The 18454-nt window shown below is 32.0% G+C and overlaps 25 non-coding genes across 25 annotated transcripts; all 25 read right to left on the bottom strand.

The window, feature by feature from the left end:
* Positions 1 to 951: 951 nt before the first annotated feature.
* TRNAV-CAC (transfer RNA valine (anticodon CAC)) lies at positions 952 to 1024 on the bottom strand. The gene has a single exon. It is a non-coding gene; the product is annotated as a tRNA-Val (tRNA).
* Positions 1025 to 1892: 868 nt separating this feature from the next.
* Positions 1893 to 1965, bottom strand: TRNAV-AAC (transfer RNA valine (anticodon AAC)). Its single transcript has one exon. It is a non-coding gene; the product is annotated as a tRNA-Val (tRNA).
* A 427-nt stretch (positions 1966 to 2392) lies between these two features.
* On the bottom strand, positions 2393 to 2465 carry TRNAV-CAC (transfer RNA valine (anticodon CAC)). The gene has a single exon. It is a non-coding gene; the product is annotated as a tRNA-Val (tRNA).
* Positions 2466 to 3333: 868 nt separating this feature from the next.
* On the bottom strand, positions 3334 to 3406 carry TRNAV-AAC (transfer RNA valine (anticodon AAC)). The gene has a single exon. It is a non-coding gene; the product is annotated as a tRNA-Val (tRNA).
* Positions 3407 to 4054: 648 nt separating this feature from the next.
* Positions 4055 to 4127, bottom strand: TRNAV-AAC (transfer RNA valine (anticodon AAC)). Its single transcript has one exon. It is a non-coding gene; the product is annotated as a tRNA-Val (tRNA).
* Positions 4128 to 4555: 428 nt separating this feature from the next.
* TRNAV-CAC (transfer RNA valine (anticodon CAC)) lies at positions 4556 to 4628 on the bottom strand. Its single transcript has one exon. It is a non-coding gene; the product is annotated as a tRNA-Val (tRNA).
* An 868-nt stretch (positions 4629 to 5496) lies between these two features.
* TRNAV-UAC (transfer RNA valine (anticodon UAC)) lies at positions 5497 to 5569 on the bottom strand. Its single transcript has one exon. It is a non-coding gene; the product is annotated as a tRNA-Val (tRNA).
* A 648-nt stretch (positions 5570 to 6217) lies between these two features.
* On the bottom strand, positions 6218 to 6290 carry TRNAV-AAC (transfer RNA valine (anticodon AAC)). The gene has a single exon. It is a non-coding gene; the product is annotated as a tRNA-Val (tRNA).
* A 1370-nt stretch (positions 6291 to 7660) lies between these two features.
* Positions 7661 to 7733, bottom strand: TRNAV-AAC (transfer RNA valine (anticodon AAC)). The gene has a single exon. It is a non-coding gene; the product is annotated as a tRNA-Val (tRNA).
* A 426-nt stretch (positions 7734 to 8159) lies between these two features.
* Positions 8160 to 8232, bottom strand: TRNAV-CAC (transfer RNA valine (anticodon CAC)). Its single transcript has one exon. It is a non-coding gene; the product is annotated as a tRNA-Val (tRNA).
* Positions 8233 to 8380: 148 nt separating this feature from the next.
* On the bottom strand, positions 8381 to 8453 carry TRNAV-AAC (transfer RNA valine (anticodon AAC)). Its single transcript has one exon. It is a non-coding gene; the product is annotated as a tRNA-Val (tRNA).
* A 427-nt stretch (positions 8454 to 8880) lies between these two features.
* On the bottom strand, positions 8881 to 8953 carry TRNAV-CAC (transfer RNA valine (anticodon CAC)). The gene has a single exon. It is a non-coding gene; the product is annotated as a tRNA-Val (tRNA).
* Positions 8954 to 9821: 868 nt separating this feature from the next.
* On the bottom strand, positions 9822 to 9894 carry TRNAV-AAC (transfer RNA valine (anticodon AAC)). The gene has a single exon. It is a non-coding gene; the product is annotated as a tRNA-Val (tRNA).
* Positions 9895 to 10541: 647 nt separating this feature from the next.
* Positions 10542 to 10614, bottom strand: TRNAV-AAC (transfer RNA valine (anticodon AAC)). Its single transcript has one exon. It is a non-coding gene; the product is annotated as a tRNA-Val (tRNA).
* A 646-nt stretch (positions 10615 to 11260) lies between these two features.
* On the bottom strand, positions 11261 to 11333 carry TRNAV-AAC (transfer RNA valine (anticodon AAC)). The gene has a single exon. It is a non-coding gene; the product is annotated as a tRNA-Val (tRNA).
* Positions 11334 to 11760: 427 nt separating this feature from the next.
* On the bottom strand, positions 11761 to 11833 carry TRNAV-CAC (transfer RNA valine (anticodon CAC)). The gene has a single exon. It is a non-coding gene; the product is annotated as a tRNA-Val (tRNA).
* Positions 11834 to 12703: 870 nt separating this feature from the next.
* TRNAV-AAC (transfer RNA valine (anticodon AAC)) lies at positions 12704 to 12776 on the bottom strand. The gene has a single exon. It is a non-coding gene; the product is annotated as a tRNA-Val (tRNA).
* A 648-nt stretch (positions 12777 to 13424) lies between these two features.
* TRNAV-AAC (transfer RNA valine (anticodon AAC)) lies at positions 13425 to 13497 on the bottom strand. Its single transcript has one exon. It is a non-coding gene; the product is annotated as a tRNA-Val (tRNA).
* Positions 13498 to 13925: 428 nt separating this feature from the next.
* On the bottom strand, positions 13926 to 13998 carry TRNAV-CAC (transfer RNA valine (anticodon CAC)). Its single transcript has one exon. It is a non-coding gene; the product is annotated as a tRNA-Val (tRNA).
* Positions 13999 to 14866: 868 nt separating this feature from the next.
* TRNAV-AAC (transfer RNA valine (anticodon AAC)) lies at positions 14867 to 14939 on the bottom strand. The gene has a single exon. It is a non-coding gene; the product is annotated as a tRNA-Val (tRNA).
* A 648-nt stretch (positions 14940 to 15587) lies between these two features.
* On the bottom strand, positions 15588 to 15660 carry TRNAV-AAC (transfer RNA valine (anticodon AAC)). The gene has a single exon. It is a non-coding gene; the product is annotated as a tRNA-Val (tRNA).
* Positions 15661 to 17031: 1371 nt separating this feature from the next.
* On the bottom strand, positions 17032 to 17104 carry TRNAV-AAC (transfer RNA valine (anticodon AAC)). Its single transcript has one exon. It is a non-coding gene; the product is annotated as a tRNA-Val (tRNA).
* A 426-nt stretch (positions 17105 to 17530) lies between these two features.
* Positions 17531 to 17603, bottom strand: TRNAV-CAC (transfer RNA valine (anticodon CAC)). The gene has a single exon. It is a non-coding gene; the product is annotated as a tRNA-Val (tRNA).
* Positions 17604 to 17751: 148 nt separating this feature from the next.
* TRNAV-AAC (transfer RNA valine (anticodon AAC)) lies at positions 17752 to 17824 on the bottom strand. The gene has a single exon. It is a non-coding gene; the product is annotated as a tRNA-Val (tRNA).
* Positions 17825 to 18251: 427 nt separating this feature from the next.
* TRNAV-CAC (transfer RNA valine (anticodon CAC)) lies at positions 18252 to 18324 on the bottom strand. The gene has a single exon. It is a non-coding gene; the product is annotated as a tRNA-Val (tRNA).
* Between the last annotated feature and the right edge of the window lie 130 nt (positions 18325 to 18454).

An 18454-nucleotide genomic window follows, 5' to 3' on the forward strand; every position in this document is an offset into this window, starting at 1 on the left:
ATTTCTGACCAATTTTGAAGGGGCACCTTATGCATATTGGGTAAATGTGAATAACTCTACACTACAGGTACTTCATGAATGCAACACCATCCAATATGCATGGTAGAAGGGAAATTGACTTTTGATATTCTGCAATATGATTTTTGCTTGCATTTTCATTGAGCAATGCAACAGTAGATAGTTATCAAAATATAAATTATTGAATTCAAAGTGTTTAGGTAACAAAATGTGTTTCTGCAGAGTTTTGAACTGGGGATCTTTCGCGTGTGAGGCGAACGTGATAACCACTACACTACAGAAACTACATGGAAACAGCATCTCCCGCCATCCAATAAAAAATGATCTTTGACATACATTATGGCATTCTGAAATAAACTTTTTATATGATTGCATTTTTATTTGGCATTTCAACCAAAAATCATTTGTTTTAAAATTCTAAAGAAAACAGCATATTTCTGCCCAGTTTCGAACTGGGCACCTTTTGTGTTTTAGGCGAATGTGATAACCACTACAATACAGAAGCTGACTTTTGAAGATCTCATCACTATGGAGTCGGAAAGTACCATTGGCAAACCGTTTTCTTAGAATTTTTTTTTCTAAACTTATTTTTCTATTTTCTAATAATTTCTATGCTATTTTTTCCACTTTGCATTTCAAGAGGACACATTTACTTATTAATAGTTCTGATCATTGTATTTAATAAAAAAATCTATTTTTAATGTATTTCTGACCAATTTTGAAGGGGAACCTTATGCATATTCGCTAAATGTGAATAACTCTACACTACAGGTACTTCATGAATGCAACACCATCCAATATGCATGGTAGAAGGGAAATTGACTTTTGATATTCTGCAATATGATTTTTGCTTGCTTTTTCATTGAGCAATGCAACAGTAGATAGTTATCAAAATATAAATTATTGAATTCAAAGTGTTTAGGTAACAAAATATGTTTCTGCCCAGTTTCGAACTGGGGACCTTACGCGTGTGAGGCAAACGTGATAACCACTACACTACAGAAACTACATAAAAACAGCATCTCCCGCCATCCAATAAAAAATGATCTTTGACATACATTATGGCATTCTGAAATAAACTTTTTATATGATTGCATTTTTATTTGGCATTTCAACCAAAAATCCCTTGTTTTAAAATTCTAAAGATAAAAGCACATTTCTGCCCAGTTTTGAACTGGGGACCTTTTGTGTTTTAGGCGAATGTGATAACCACTACAATACAGAAACTGACTTTTGAAGATCTCATCACTATGGAGTCGGGAAGTACCATTGGCAAACCGTTTTCATAGAATTTTTTTTTCTAAACTTATTTTTCTATTTTCTAATAATTTCTATGCAATTTTGTCCTCTTTGCATTTCAAGAGGACACATTCACTTATTAATAGTTCTGATCATTGTATTTAATAAAAAAATCTATTTTTAATGTATTTCTGACCAATTTTGAAGGGGAACCTTATGCATATTGGCTAAATGTGAATAATACTACACTACAGGTACTTCATGAATGCAACACCATCCAATATGCATGGTAGAAGGGAAATTGACTTTTGATATTCTGCAATATGATTTTTTGCTTGCTTTTTCATTGAGCAATGCAACAGTATATATTTATCAAAATATAAATTATTGAATTCAAAGTGTTTAGGTAACAAAATATGTTTCTGCCAATTTCGAACTGGGGACCTTTCACGTGTGAGGCAAACATGAAATCACTACACTACAGATACTACATGAAAAATTTGCGACCATCATCCAATAAAAAATGATCTTTGACATTCAGTATGGCATGCTAAAATAAACTTTTTATCTGATTGTATTTTTATTGAGCATTTTACCCAAAAATTCATTGTTTTAAAATTCTAAAGCTAAAAGATTGTTTCTGCCCAGTTTTGAACTGGGGACCTTTCGCGTGTTAGGCGAACGTGATAACCACTACACTACAGAAACTGACTCTTGTGGATCCCATCACTATCTAGTCTGGAAGTACAAATGACACATGCTTTTCTTAGAAATATAATTTTTTCTAAACTTTTTTTCCTATTTTCTAATAATTTTGACGCTATTTTTCCACTTTGCATTTCAAGAGGACACATTCACTTATTATCAATTCTGATCATTGTATTTACTAAAAAAAATTTTTTATGTATTTCTGACCAATTTTGAAGGGGGACCTTATGCATATTGGGTAAATGTGAATAACTCTACACTACAGGTACTTCATGAATGTAACACCATCCAATATGCATGGTAGAAGGGAAATTGACTTTTGATATTCTGCAATATGATTTTTGCTTGCTTTTTCATTGAGCAATGCAACAGTAGATAGTTATCAAAATATAAATTATTGAATTCAAAGAGTTTAGGTAACAAAATATGTTTCTGCCCAGTTTCGAACTGGGGATCTTTCGCGTGTGAGGCAAACGTGAAAACCACTACACTACAGAAACTACATGAAAACAGCATCTCCCGCCATCCAATAAAAAATGATCTTTGACATACATTATGGCATTCTGAAATAAACTTTTTATATGATTGCATTTTTATTTGGCATTTCAACCAAAAATCCCTTGTTTTAAAATTCTAAAGATAACAGCACATTTCTGCCCAGTTTCGAACTGGGGACCTTTTGTGTTTTAGGCGAATGTGATAACCACTACAATACAGAAACTGACTTTTGAAGATCTCATCACTATGGAGTCGGGAAGTACCATTGGCAAACCGTTTTCATAGAATTTTTTTTTCTAAACTTATTTTTCTATTTTCTAATAATTTCTATGCTATTTTGTCCACTTTGCATTTCAAGAGGACACATTCACTTATTAATAGTTCTGATCATTGTATTTAATAAAAAAATCTATTTTTAATATATTTCTGACCAATTTTGAAGGGGAACCTTATGCATATTGGCTAAATGTGAATAATACTACACTACAGGTACTTCATGAATGCAACACCATCCAATATGCATGGTAGAAGGGAAATTGACTTTTGATATTCTGCAATATGATTTTTTGCTTGCTTTTTCATTGAGCAATGCAACAGTATATAGTTATCAAAATATAAATTATTGAATTCAAAGCGTTTATGTAACAAAATATGTTTTTGCCAATTTTGAACTGGGGACCTTTCACGTGTGAGGCAAACATGAAATCACTACACTACAGATACTACATGAATAATTTGCGACCATCATCCAATAAAAAATGATCTTTGACATTCAGTATGGCATGCTAAAATAAACTTTTTATCTGATTGTATTTTTATTGAGCATTTTACCCAAAAATTCATTGTTTTAAAATTCTAAAGCTAAGAGATTGTTTCTGCCCAGTTTCGAACTGGGGACCTTTCGCGTGTTAAGCGAATGTGATAACCACTACACTACAGAAACTGACTCTCGTGGAGCCCATCACTATCTAGTATGGAAGTACAAATGACACATGCTTTTCTTAGAAATATAATTTTTTCTAAACTTTTTTCCTATTTTCTAATAATTTTGACGCTATTTTTCCACTTTGCATTTCAAGAGGACACATTCACTTATTATCAATTCTGATCATTGTATTTACTAAAAAAATATTTTTTAATGTATTTCTGACCAATTTTGAAGGGGGACCTTATGCATATTGGGTAAATGTGAATAACTCTACACTACAGGTACTTCATGAATGCAACACCATCCAATATGCATGGTAGAAGGGAAATTGACTTTTGATATTCTGCAATAAGATTTTTTTGCTTGCTTTTTCATTGAGCAATGCAACAGTATATATTTATCAAAATATAAATTATTGAATTCAAAGCGTTTATGTAACAAAATATGTTTTTGCCAATTTCGAACTGGGGACCTTTCATGTGTGAGGCAAACATGAAATCACTACACTACAGATACTACATGAAAAATTTGCGACCATCATCCAATAAAAAATGATCTTTGACATTCAGTATGGCATGCTAAAATAAACTTTTTATCTGATTGTATTTTTATTGAGCATTTTACCCAAAAATTCATTGTTTTAAAATTCTAAAGCTAAAAGATTGTTTCTGCCCAGTTTCGAACTGGGGACCTTTCGCGTGTTAGGCGAACGTGATAACCACTACACTACAGAAACTGACTCTCAAGAATCCCATCACTATCTAGTCTGGAAGTACAAATGACACATGCTTTTCTTAGAAATATAATTTTTTCTAAACTTTTTTCCTATTTTCTAATAATTTTGACGCTATTTTTCCACTTTGCATTTCAGGAGGACACATTCACTTATTATCAATTCTGATCATTGTATTTACTAAAAAAATATTTTTTAATTTATTTCTGACCAATTTTGAAGGGGGACCTTATGCATATTGGGTAAATGTGAATAACTCTACACTACAGGTACTTCATGAATGCAACACCATCCAATATGCATGGTAGAAGGGAAATTGACTTTTGATATTCTGCAATATGATTTTTGCTTGCTTTTTCATTGAGCAATGCAACAGTAGATAGTTATCAAAATATAAATTATTGAATTCAAAGTGTTTAGGTAACAAAATATGTTTCTGCCCAGTTTTGAACTGAGGACCTTTCGCGTGTGAGGCGAACGTGATAACCACTACACTACAGAAACCACATGGAAACAGCATCTCCCGCCATCCAATAATAAATGATCTTTGACATACATTATGGCATTCTGAAATAAACTTTTTATATGATTGCATTTTTATTTGGCATTTCAACCAAAAATCCCTTGTTTTAAAATTCTAAAGATAACAGCACATTTCTGCCCAGTTTCGAACTGGGGACCTTTTGTGTTTTAGGCGAATGTGATAACCACTACAATACAGAAACTGACTTTTGAAGATCTCATCACTATGGAGTCGGGAAGTACCATTGGCAAACCGTTTTCATAGAATTTTTTTTTCTAAACTTATTTTTCTATTTTCTAATAATTTCTATGCTATTTTTTCCACTTTGCATTTCAAGAGGACACATTCACTTATTAATAGTTCTGATCATTGTATTTAATAAAAAAATCTATTTTTAATGTATTTCTGACCAATTTTGAAGGGGAACCTTATGCATATTGGCTAAATGTGAATAATACTACACTACAGGTACTTCATGAATGCAACACCATCCAATATGCATGGTAGAAGGGAAATTGACTTTTGATATTCTGCAATATGATTTTTTGCTTGCTTTTTCATTGAGCAATGCAACAGTATATATTTATCAAAATATAAATTATTGAATTCAAAGCGTTTAGGTAACAAAATATGTTTTTGCCAATTTCGAACTGGGGACCTTTCACGTGTGAGGCAAACATGAAATCACTACACTACAGATACTACATGAAAAATTTGCGACCATCATCCAATAAAAAATGATCTTTGACATTCAGTATGGCATGCTAAAATAAACTTTTTATCTGATTGTATTTTTATTGAGCATTTTACCCAAAAATTCATTGTTTTAAAATTCTAAAGCTAAAAGATTGTTTCTGCCCAGTTTCGAACTGAGGACCTTTCGCGTGTAAGGCGAACGTGATAACCACTACACTACAGAAACTGACTCTTGTGGGTCCCATCACTATCTAGTCTGGAAGTACAAATGACACATGCTTTTCTTAGAAATATAATTTTTTCTAAACTTTTTTTCCTATTTTCTAATAATTTTGACGCTATTTTTCCACTTTGCATTTCAAGAGGACACATTCACTTATTATCAATTCTGATCATTGTATTTACTAAAAAAATATTTTTTAATGTATTTCTGACCAAATTTGAAGGGGGACCTTATGCATATTGGGTAAATGTGAATAACTCTACACTACAGGTACTTCATGAATGCAACACCATCCAATATGCATGGTAGAAGGGAAATTGACTTTTGATATTCTGCAATATGATTTTTTGCTTGCTTTTTCATTGAGCAATGCAACAGTATATAGTTATCAAAATATAAATTATTGAATTCAAAGTGTTTAGGTAACAAAATATGTTTCTGCCAATTTCGAACTGGGGACCTTTCACGTGTGAGGCAAACATGAAATCACTACACTACAGACACTACATGAAAAATTTGCGACCATCATCCAATAAAAAATGATCTTTGACATTCAGTATGGCATGCTAAAATAAACTTTTTATCTGATTGTATTTTTATTGTGCATTTTACCCAAAAATTCATTGTTTTAAAATTCTAAAGCTAAAAGATTGTTTCTGCCCAGTTTCGAACTGAGGACCTTTCGCGTGTTAGGCGAATGTGATAACCACTACACTACAGAAACTGACTCTTGTGGGTCCCATCACTATCTAGTCTGGAAGTACAAATGACATATGCTTTTCTTAGAAATATAATTTTTTCTAAACTTTTTTTCCTATTTTCTAATAATTTTGACGCTATTTTTCCACTTTGCATTTCAAGAGGACACATTCACTTATTATCAATTCTGATCATTGTATTTACTAAAAAAAATCTTTTTTTAATGTATTTCTGACCAATTTTGAAGGGGGACCTTATGCATATTGGGTAAATGTGAATAACTCTACACTACAGGTACTTCATGAATGCAACACCATCCAATATGCATGGTTGAAGGGAAATTGACTTTTGATATTCTGCAATATGATTTTTGCTTGATTTTTCATTGAGCAATGCAACAGTAGATAGTTATCAAAATATAAATTATTGAATTCAAAGTGTTTAGGTAACAAAATATGTTTCTGCCCAGTTTTGAACTGAGAACCTTTCGCGTGTGAGGCGAAAGTGATAACCACTACTACAGAAACTACATGGAAACAGCGTCTCCCGCCATCCAATAAAAAATGATCTTTGACATACATTATGGCATTCTGAAATAAACTTTTTATATGATTGCATTTTTATTTGGCATTTCAACCAAAAATCCCTTGTTTTAAAATTCTAAAGATAACAGCACATTTCTGCCCAGTTTCGAACTGGGGACCTTTTGTGTTTTAGGCAAATGTGATAACCACTACAATACAGAAACTGAGTTTTGAAGATCTCATCACTATGAAGTCGGGAAGTACCATTGGCAAACCGTTTTCATAGAATTTTTTTTTCTAAACTTATTTTTCTATTTTCTAATAATTTCTATGCTATTTTTTCCACTTTGCATTTCAAGAGGACACATTCACTTATTAATAGTTCTGATCATTGTATTTAATAAAAAAATCTATTTTTAATGTATTTCTGACCAATTTTGAAGGGGAACCTTATGCATATTCGCTAAATGTGAATAATACTACACTACAGGTACTTCATGGATGCAACACCATCCAATATGCATGGTAGAAGGGAAATTGACTTTTGATATTCTGCAATATGATTTTTTGCTTGCTTTTTCATTGAGCAATGCAACAGTTTATATTTATCAAAATATAAATTATTGAATTCAAAGTGTTTAGGTAACAAAATATGTTTCTGCCAATTTCGAACTGGGGACCTTTCACGTGTGAGGCAAACATGAAATCACTACACTACAGATACTACATGAAAAATTTGCGACCATCATCCAATAAAAAATGATCTTTGACATTCAGTATGGCATGCTAAAATAAACTTTTTATCTGATTGTATTTTTATTGAGCATTTTACCCAAAAATTCATTGTTTTAAAATTCTAAAGCTAAAAGATTGTTTCTGCCCAGTTTCGAACTGGGGACCTTTCGCGTGTTAGGTGAACGTGATAACCACTACACTACAGAAACTGAATCTCGTGATTCCCATCACTATCTAGTCTGGAAGTACAAATGACACATGCTTTTCTTAGAAATGTAATTTTTCTAAACTTTTTTCCTATTTTCTAATAATTTTGACGCTATTTTTCCACTTTGCATTTCAAGAGGACACATTCACTTATTATCAATTCTGATCATTGTATTTACTAAAAAATTTTTTTTTATGTATTTCTGACCAATTTTGAAGGGGGACCTTATGCATATTGGGTAAATGTAAATAACTCTACACTACAGGTACTTCATGAATGCAACACCATCCAATATGCATGGTAGAAGGGAAATTGACTTTTGATATTCTGCAATATGATTTTTGCTTGCTTTTTCATTGAGCAATGCAACAGTAGATAGTTATCAAAATATAAATTATTGAATTCAAAGTGTTTAGGTAACAAAACATGTTTCTGCCCAGTTTCGAACTGGGGACCTTTCGCGTGTGAGGCAAACGTGATAACCACTACACTACAGAAACTACATAAAAACAGCATCTCCCGCCATCCAATAAAAAATGATCTTTGACATTCAGTATGGCATGCTAAAATAAACTTTTTATCTGATTGTATTTTTATTGAGCATTTTACCCAAAAATTCATTGTTTTAAAATTCTAAAGCTAAAAGATTGTTTCTGCCCAGTTTCGAACTGGGGACCTTTCGCGTGTTAGGCGAACGTGATAACCACTACACTACAGAAACTGACTCTTGTGGATCCCATCACTATCTAGTCTGGAAGTACAAATGACACATGCTTTTCTTAGAAATATAATTTTTTCTAAACTTTTTTCCTATTTTCTAATAATTTTGACGCTATTTTTCCACTTTGCATTTCAAGAGGACACATTCACTTATTATCAATTCTGATCATTGTATTTACTAAAAAAATTTTTTTTATGTATTTCTGACCAATTTTGAAGGGGGACCTTATGCATATTGGGTAAATGTGAATAACTCTACACTACAGGTACTTCATGAATGTAACACCATCCAATATGCATGGTAGAAGGGAAATTGACTTTTGATATTCTGCAATATGATTTTTGCTTGCTTTTTCATTGAGCAATACAACAGTAGATAGTTATCAAAATATAAATTATTGAATTCAAAGAGTTTAGGTAACAAAATATGTTTCTGCCCAGTTTCGAACTGGGGATCTTTCGCGTGTGAGGCAAACGTGAAAACCACTACACTACAGAAACTACATGAAAACAGCATCTCCCGCCATCCAATAAAAAATGATCTTTGACATACATTATGGCATTCTGAAATAAACTTTTTATATGATTGCATTTTTATTTGGCATTTCAACCAAAAATCCCTTGTTTTAAAATTCTAAAGATAACAGCACATTTCTGCCCAGTTTCGAACTGGGGACCTTTTGTGTTTTAGGCGAATGTGATAACCACTACAATACAGAAACTGACTTTTGAAGATCTCATCACTATGGAGTCGGGAAGTACCATTGGCAAACCGTTTTCATAGAATTTTTTTTTCTAAACTTATTTTTCTATTTTCTAATAATTTCTATGCTATTTTGTCCACTTTGCATTTCAAGAGGACACATTCACTTATTAATAGTTCTGATCATTGTATTTAATAAAAAAATCTATTTTTAATATATTTCTGACCAATTTTGAAGGGGAACCTTATGCATATTGGCTAAATGTGAATAATACTACACTACAGGTACTTCATGAATGCAACACCATCCAATATGCATGGTAGAAGGGAAATTGACTTTTGATATTCTGCAATATGATTTTTTGCTTGCTTTTTCATTGAGCAATGCAACAGTATATAGTTATCAAAATATAAATTATTGAATTCAAAGCGTTTATGTAACAAAATATGTTTTTGCCAATTTTGAACTGGGGACCTTTCACGTGTGAGGCAAACATGAAATCACTACACTACAGATACTACATGAAAAATTTGCGACCATCACCCAATAAAAAATGATCTTTGACATTCAGTATGGCATGCTAAAATAAACTTTTTATCTGATTGTATTTTTATTGAGCATTTTACCCAAAAATTCATTGTTTTAAAATTCTAAAGCTAAAAGATTGTTTCTGCCCAGTTTCAAACTGGGGACCTTTCGCGTGTTAGGTGAACGTGATAACCACTACACTACAGAAACTGACTCTCGAGAATCCCATCACTATCTAGTCTGGAAGTACAAATGACACATGCTTTTCTTAGAAATATAATTTTTTCTAAACTTTTTTCCTATTTTCTAATAATTTTGACGCTATTTTTCCACTTTGCATTTCAAGAGGACACATTCACTTATTATCAATTCTGATCATTGTATTTACTAAAAAAATATTTTTTAATGTATTTCTGACCAATTTTGAAGGGGGACCTTATGCATATTGGGTAAATGTGAATAACTCTACACTACAGGTACTTCATGAATGCAACACCATCCAATATGCATGGTAGAAGGGAAATTGACTTTTGATATTCTGCAATATGATTTTTTGCTTGCTTTTTCATTGAGCAATGCAACAGTATATAGTTATCAAAATATAAATTATTGAATTCAAAGTGTTTAGGTAACAAAATATGTTTCTGCCAATTTCGAACTGGGGACCTTTCACGTGTGAGGCAAACATGAAATCACTACACTACAGATACTACATGAAAAATTTGCGACCATCATCCAATAAAAAATGATCTTTGACATTCAGTATGGCATGCTAAAATAAACTTTTTATCTGATTGTATTTTTATTGAGCATTTTACCCAAAAATTCATTGTTTTAAAATTCTAAAGCTAAAAGATTGTTTCTGCCCAGTTTCGAACTGGGGACCTTTCGCGTGTTAGGCGAACGTGATAACCACTATACTACAGAAACTGACTCTTGTGGATCCCATCACTATCTAGTCTGGAAGTACAAATGACACATGCTTTTCTTAGAAATATAATTTTTTCTAAACTTTTTTCCTATTTTCTAATAATTTTGACGCTATTTTTCCACTTTGCATTTCAAGAGGACACATTCACTTATTATCAATTCTGATCATTGTATTTACTAAAAAAATTTTTTTTATGTATTTCTGACCAATTTTGAAGGGGGACCTTATGCATATTGGGTAAATGTGAATAACTCTACACTACAGGTACTTCATGAATGCAACACCATCCAATATGCATGGTAGAAGGGAAATTGACTTTTGATATTCTGCAATATGATTTTTTGCTTGCTTTTTCATTGAGCAATGCAACAGTATATAGTTATCAAAATATAAATTATTGAATTCAAAGTGTTTAGGTAACAAAATATGTTTCTGCCAATTTCGAACTGGGGACCTTTCACGTGTGAGGCAAACATGAAATCACCACACTACAGATACTACATGAAAAATTTGCGACCATCATCCTATAAAAAATGATCTTTGACATTCAGTATGGCATGCTAAAATAAACTTTTTATCTGATTGTATTTTTATTGAGCATTTTACCCAAAAATTCATTGTTTTAAAATTCTAAAGCTAAAAGATTGTTTCTGCCCAGTTTTGAACTGGGGACCTTTCGCGTGTTAGGCGAACGTGATAACCACTACACTACAGAAACTGACTCTCAAGAATCCCATCACTATCTAGTCTGGAAGTACAAATGACACATGCTTTTCTTAGAAATATAATTTTTTCTAAACTTTTTTTCCTATTTTCTAATAATTTTGACGCTATTTTTCCACTTTGCATTTCAAGAGGACACATTCACTTATTATCAATTCTGATCATTGTATTTACTAAAAAAAATCTTTTTTTAATGTATTTCTGACCAATTTTGAAGGGGGACCTTATGCATATTGGGTAAATGTGAATAACTCTACACTACAGGTACTTCATGAATGCAACACCATCCAATATGCATGGTAGAAGGGAAATTGACTTTTGATATTCTGCAATATGATTTTTGCTTGCTTTTTCATTGAGCAATGCAACAGTAGTTATCAAAATATAAATTATTGAATTCAAAGTGTTTAGGTAACAAAATATGTTTCTGCCCAGTTTTGAACTGAGGACCTTTCGCGTGTGAGGCGAAAGTGATAACCACTACACTACAGAAACTACATGGAAACAGCGTCTCCCGCCATCCAATAACAAAATGATCTTTGACATACATTATGGCATTCTGAAATAAACTTTTTATATGATTGCATTTTTATTTGGCATTTCAACCAAAAATCCCTTGTTTTAAAATTCTAAAGATAACAGCACATTTCTGCCCAGTTTCGAACTGGGGACCTTTTGTGTTTTAGGCGAATGTGATAACCACTACAATACAGAAACTGACTTTTGAAGATCTCATCACTATGGAGTCGGGAAGTACCATTGGCAAACCGTTTTCATAGAATTTTTTTTTCTAAACTTATTTTTCTATTTTCTAATAATTTCTATGCTATTTTGTCCACTTTGCATTTCAAGAGGACACATTCACTTATTAATAGTTCTGATCATTGTATTTAATAAAAAAAATCTATTTTTAATATATTTCTGACCAATTTTGAAGGGGAACCTTATGCATATTGGCTAAATGTGAATAATACTACACTACAGGTACTTCATGAATGCAACACCATCCAATATGCATGGTAGAAGGGAAATTGACTTTTGATATTCTGCAATATGATTTTTTGCTTGCTTTTTCATTGAGCAATGCAACAGTATATAGTTATCAAAATATAAATTATTGAATTCAAAGTGTTTAGGTAACAAAATATGTTTCTGCCAATTTCGAACTGGGGACCTTTCACGTGTGAGGCAAACATGAAATCACTACACTACAGATACTACATGAATAATTTGCGACCATCATCCAATAAAAAATGATCTTTGACATTCAGTATGGCATGCTAAAATAAACTTTTTATCTGATTGTATTTTTATTGAGCATTTTACCCAAAAATTCATTGTTTTAAAATTCTAAAGCTAAGAGATTGTTTCTGCCCAGTTTCGAACTGGGGACCTTTCGCGTGTTAAGCGAATGTGATAACCACTACACTACAGAAACTGACTCTCAAGAATCCCATCACTATCTAGTCTGGAAGTACAAATGACACATGCTTTTCTTAGAAATATAATTTTTTCTAAACTTTTTTCCTATTTTCTAATAATTTTGACGCTATTTTTCCACTTTGCATTTCAAGAGGACACATTCACTTATTATCAATTCTGATCATTGTATTTACTAAAAAAATATTTTTTAATGTATTTCTGACCAATTTTGAAGGGGGACCTTATGCATATTGGGTAAATGTGAATAACTCTACACTACAGGTACTTCATGAATGCAACACCATCCAATATGCATGGTAGAAGGGAAATTGACTTTTGATATTCTGCAATAAGATTTTTTTGCTTGCTTTTTCATTGAGCAATGCAACAGTATATATTTATCAAAATATAAATTATTGAATTCAAAGCGTTTATGTAACAAAATATGTTTTTGCCAATTTCGAACTGGGGACCTTTCATGTGTGAGGCAAACATGAAATCACTACACTACAGATACTACATGAAAAATTTGCGACCATCATCCAATAAAAAATGATCTTTGACATTCACTATGGCATGCTAAAATAAACTTTTTATCTGATTGTATTTTTATTGAGCATTTTACCCAAAAATTCATTGTTTTAAAATTCTAAAGCTAAAAGATTGTTTCTGCCCAGTTTCGAACTGGGGACCTTTCGCGTGTTAGGCGAACGTGATAACCACTACACTACAGAAACTGACTCTCAAGAATCCCATCACTATCTAGTCTGGAAGTACAAATGACACATGCTTTTCTTAGAAATATAATTTTTTCTAAACTTTTTTCCTATTTTCTAATAATTTTGACGCTATTTTTCCACTTTGCATTTCAGGAGGACACATTCACTTATTATCAATTCTGATCATTGTATTTACTAAAAAAATATTTTTTAATTTATTTCTGACCAATTTTGAAGGGGGACCTTATGCATATTGGGTAAATGTGAATAACTCTACACTACAGGTACTTCATGAATGCAACACCATCCAATATGCATGGTAGAAGGGAAATTGACTTTTGATATTCTGCAATATGATTTTTGCTTGCTTTTTCATTGAGCAATGCAACAGTAGATAGTTATCAAAATATAAATTATTGAATTCAAAGTGTTTAGGTAACAAAATATGTTTCTGCCCAGTTTTGAACTGAGGACCTTTCGCGTGTGAGGCGAACGTGATAACCACTACACTACAGAAACCACATGGAAACAGCATCTCCCGCCATCCAATAATAAATGATCTTTGACATACATTATGGCATTCTGAAATAAACTTTTTATATGATTGCATTTTTATTTGGCATTTCAACCAAAAATCCCTTTTTTTAAAATTCTAAAGATAACAGCACATTTCTGCCCAGTTTCGAACTGGGGACCTTTTGTGTTTTAGGCGAATGTGATAACCACTACAATACAGAAACTGACTTTTGAAGATCTCATCACTATGGAGTCGGGAAGTACCATTGGCAAACCGTTTTCATAGAATTTTTTTTTCTAAACTTATTTTTCTATTTTCTAATAATTTCTATGCTATTTTTTCCACTTTGCATTTCAAGAGGACACATTCACTTATTAATAGTTCTGATCATTGTATTTAATAAAAAAATCTATTTTTAATGTATTTCTGACCAATTTTGAAGGGGAACCTTATGCATATTGGCTAAATGTGAATAATACTACACTACAGGTACTTCATGAATGCAACACCATCCAATATGCATGGTAGAAGGGAAATTGACTTTTGATATTCTGCAATATGATTTTTTGCTTGCTTTTTCATTGAGCAATGCAACAGTATATATTTATCAAAATATAAATTATTGAATTCAAAGCGTTTAGGTAACAAAATATGTTTTTGCCAATTTCGAACTGGGGACCTTTCACGTGTGAGGCAAACATGAAATCACTACACTACAGATACTACATGAAAAATTTGCGACCATCATCCAATAAAAAATGATCTTTGACATTCAGTATGGCATGCTAAAATAAACTTTTTATCTGATTGTATTTTTATTGAGCATTTTACCCAAAAATTCATTGTTTTAAAATTCTAAAGCTAAAAGATTGTTTCTGCCCAGTTTCGAACTGAGGACCTTTCGCGTGTTAGGCGAACGTGATAACCACTACACTACAGAAACTGACTCTTGTGGGTCCCATCACTATCTAGTCTGGAAGTACAAATGACACATGCTTTTCTTAGAAATATAATTTTTTCTAAACTTTTTTTCCTATTTTCTAATAATTTTGACGCTATTTTTCCACTTTGCATTTCAAGAGGACACATTCACTTATTATCAATTCTGATCATTGTATTTACTAAAAAAATATTTTTTAATGTATTTCTGACCAAATTTGAAGGGGGACCTTATGCATATTGGGTAAATGTGAATAACTCTACACTACAGGTACTTCATGAATGCAACACCTTCCAATATGCATGGTAGAAGGGAAATTGACTTTTGATATTCTGCAATATGATTTTTTGCTTGCTTTTTCATTGAGCAATGCAACAGTATATAGTTATCAAAATATAAATTATTGAATTCAAAGTGTTTAGGTAACAAAATATGTTTCTGCCAATTTCGAACTGGGGACCTTTCACGTGTGAGGCAAACATGAAATCACTACACTACAGACACTACATGAAAAATTTGCGACCATCATCCAATAAAAAATGATCTTTGACATTCAGTATGGCATGCTAAAATAAACTTTTTATCTGATTGTATTTTTATTGTGCATTTTACCCAAAAATTCATTGTTTTAAAATTCTAAAGCTAAAAGATTGTTTCTGCCCAGTTTCGAACTGAGGACCTTTCGCGTGTTAGGCGAATGTGATAACCACTACACTACAGAAACTGACTCTTGTGGGTCCCATCACTATCTAGTCTGGAAGTACAAATGACATATGCTTTTCTTAGAAATATAATTTTTTCTAAACTTTTTTTCCTATTTTCTAATAATTTTGACGCTATTTTTCCACTTTGCATTTCAAGAGGACACATTCACTTATTATCAATTCTGATCATTGTATTTACTAAAAAAAAATCTTTTTTTAATGTATTTCTGACCAATTTTGAAGGGGGACCTTATGCATATTGGGTAAATGTGAATAACTCTACACTACAGGTACTTCATGAATGCAACACCATCCAATATGCATGGTTGAAGGGAAATTGACTTTTGATATTCTGCAATATGATTTTTGCTTGATTTTTCATTGAGCAATGCAACAGTAGATAGTTATCAAAATATAAATTATTGAATTCAAAGTGTTTAGGTAACAAAATATGTTTCTGCCCAGTTTTGAACTGAGAACCTTTCGCGTGTGAGGCGAAAGTGATAACCACTACTACAGAAACTACATGGAAACAGCGTCTCCCGCCATCCAATAAAAAATGATCTTTGACATACATTATGGCATTCTGAAATAAACTTTTTATATGATTGCATTTTTATTTGGCATTTCAACCAAAAATCCCTTGTTTTAAAATTCTAAAGATAACAGCACATTTCTGCCCAGTTTCGAACTGGGGACCTTTTGTGTTTTAGGCAAATGTGATAACCACTACAATACAGAAACTGAGTTTTGAAGATCTCATCACTATGAAGTCGGGAAGTACCATTGGCAAACCGTTTTCATAGAATTTTTTTTTCTAAACTTATTTTTCTATTTTCTAATAATTTCTATGCTATTTTTTCCACTTTGCATTTCAAGAGGACACATTCACTTATTAATAGTTCTGATCATTGTATTTAATAAAAAAATCTATTTTTAATGTATTTCTGACCAATTTTGAAGGGGAACCTTATGCATATTCGCTAAATGTGAATAATACTACACTACAGGTACTTCATGGATGCAACACCATCCAATATGCATGGTAGAAGGGAAATTGACTTTTGATATTCTGCAATATGATTTTTTGCTTGCTTTTTCATTGAGCAATGCAACAGTTTATATTTATCAAAATATAAATTATTGAATTCAAAGTGTTTAGGTAACAAAATATGTTTCTGCCAATTTCGAACTGGGGACCTTTCACGTGTGAGGCAAACATGAAATCACTACACTACAGATACTACATGAAAAATTTGCGACCATCATCCAATAAAAAATGATCTTTGACATTCAGTATGGCATGCTAAAATAAACTTTTTATCTGATTGTATTTTTATTGAGCATTTTACCCAAAAATTCATTGTTTTAAAATTCTAAAGCTAAAAGATTGTTTCTGCCCAGTTTCGAACTGGGGACCTTTCGCGTGTTAGGTGAACGTGATAACCACTACACTACAGAAACTGAATCTCGTGATTCCCATCACTATCTAGTCTGGAAGTACAAATGACACATGCTTTTCTTAGAAATGTAATTTTTCTAAACTTTTTTCCTATTTTCTAATAATTTTGACGCTATTTTTCCACTTTGCATTTCAAGAGGACACATTCACTTATTATCAATTCTGATCATTGTATTTACTAAAAAAATTTTTTTTATGTATTTCTGACCAATTTTGAAGGGGGACCTTATGCATATTGGGTAAATGTAAATAACTCTACACTACAGGTACTTCATGAATGCAACACCATCCAATATGCATGGTAGAAGGGAAATTGACTTTTGATATTCTGCAATATGATTTTTGCTTGCTTTTTCATTGAGCAATGCAACAGTAGATAGTTATCAAAATATAAATTATTGAATTCAAAGTGTTTAGGTAACAAAACATGTTTCTGCCCAGTTTCGAACTGGGGACCTTTCGCGTGTGAGGCAAACGTGATAACCACTACACTACAGAAACTACATAAAAACAGCATCTCCCGCCATCCAATAAAAAATGATCTTTGACATTCAGTATGGCATGCTAAAATAAACTTTTTATCTGATTGTATTTTTATTGAGCATTTTACCCAAAAATTCATTGTTTTAAAATTCTAAAGCTAAAAGATTGTTTCTGCCCAGTTTCGAACTGGGGACCTTTCGCGTGTTAGGCGCACGTGATAACCACTACACTACAGAAACTGACTCTTGTGGATCCCATCACTATCTAGTCTGGAAGTACAAATGACACATGCTTTTCTTAGAAATATAATTTTTTCTAAACTTTTTTCCTATTTTCTAATAATTTTGACGCTATTTTTCCACTTTGCATTTCAAGAGGACACATTCACTTATTATCAATTCTGATCATTGTATTTACTAAAAAAATTTTTTTTATGTATTTCTGACCAATTTTGAAGGGGGACCTTATGCATATTGGGTAAATGTGAATAACTCTACACTACAGGTACTTCATGAATGTAACACCATCCAATATGCATGGTAGAAGGGAAATTGACTTTTGATATTCTGCAATATGATTTTTGCTTGCTTTTTCATTGAGCAATGCAACAGTAGATAGTTATCAAAATATAAATTATTGAATTCAAAGAGTTTAGGTAACAAAATATGTTTCTGCCCAGTTTCGAACTGGGGATCTTTCGCGTGTGAGGCAAACGTGAAAACCACTACACTACAGAAACTACATGAAAACAGCATCTCCCGCCATCCAATAAAAAATGATCTTTGACATACATTATGGCATTCTGAAATAAACTTTTTATATGATTGCATTTTTATTTGGCATTTCAACCAAAAATCCCTTGTTTTAAA

Source organism: Pseudophryne corroboree, chromosome 4 (assembly GCF_028390025.1).
Source record: "Pseudophryne corroboree isolate aPseCor3 chromosome 4, aPseCor3.hap2, whole genome shotgun sequence".
Lineage (NCBI taxonomy): Eukaryota > Metazoa > Chordata > Amphibia > Anura > Myobatrachidae > Pseudophryne > Pseudophryne corroboree.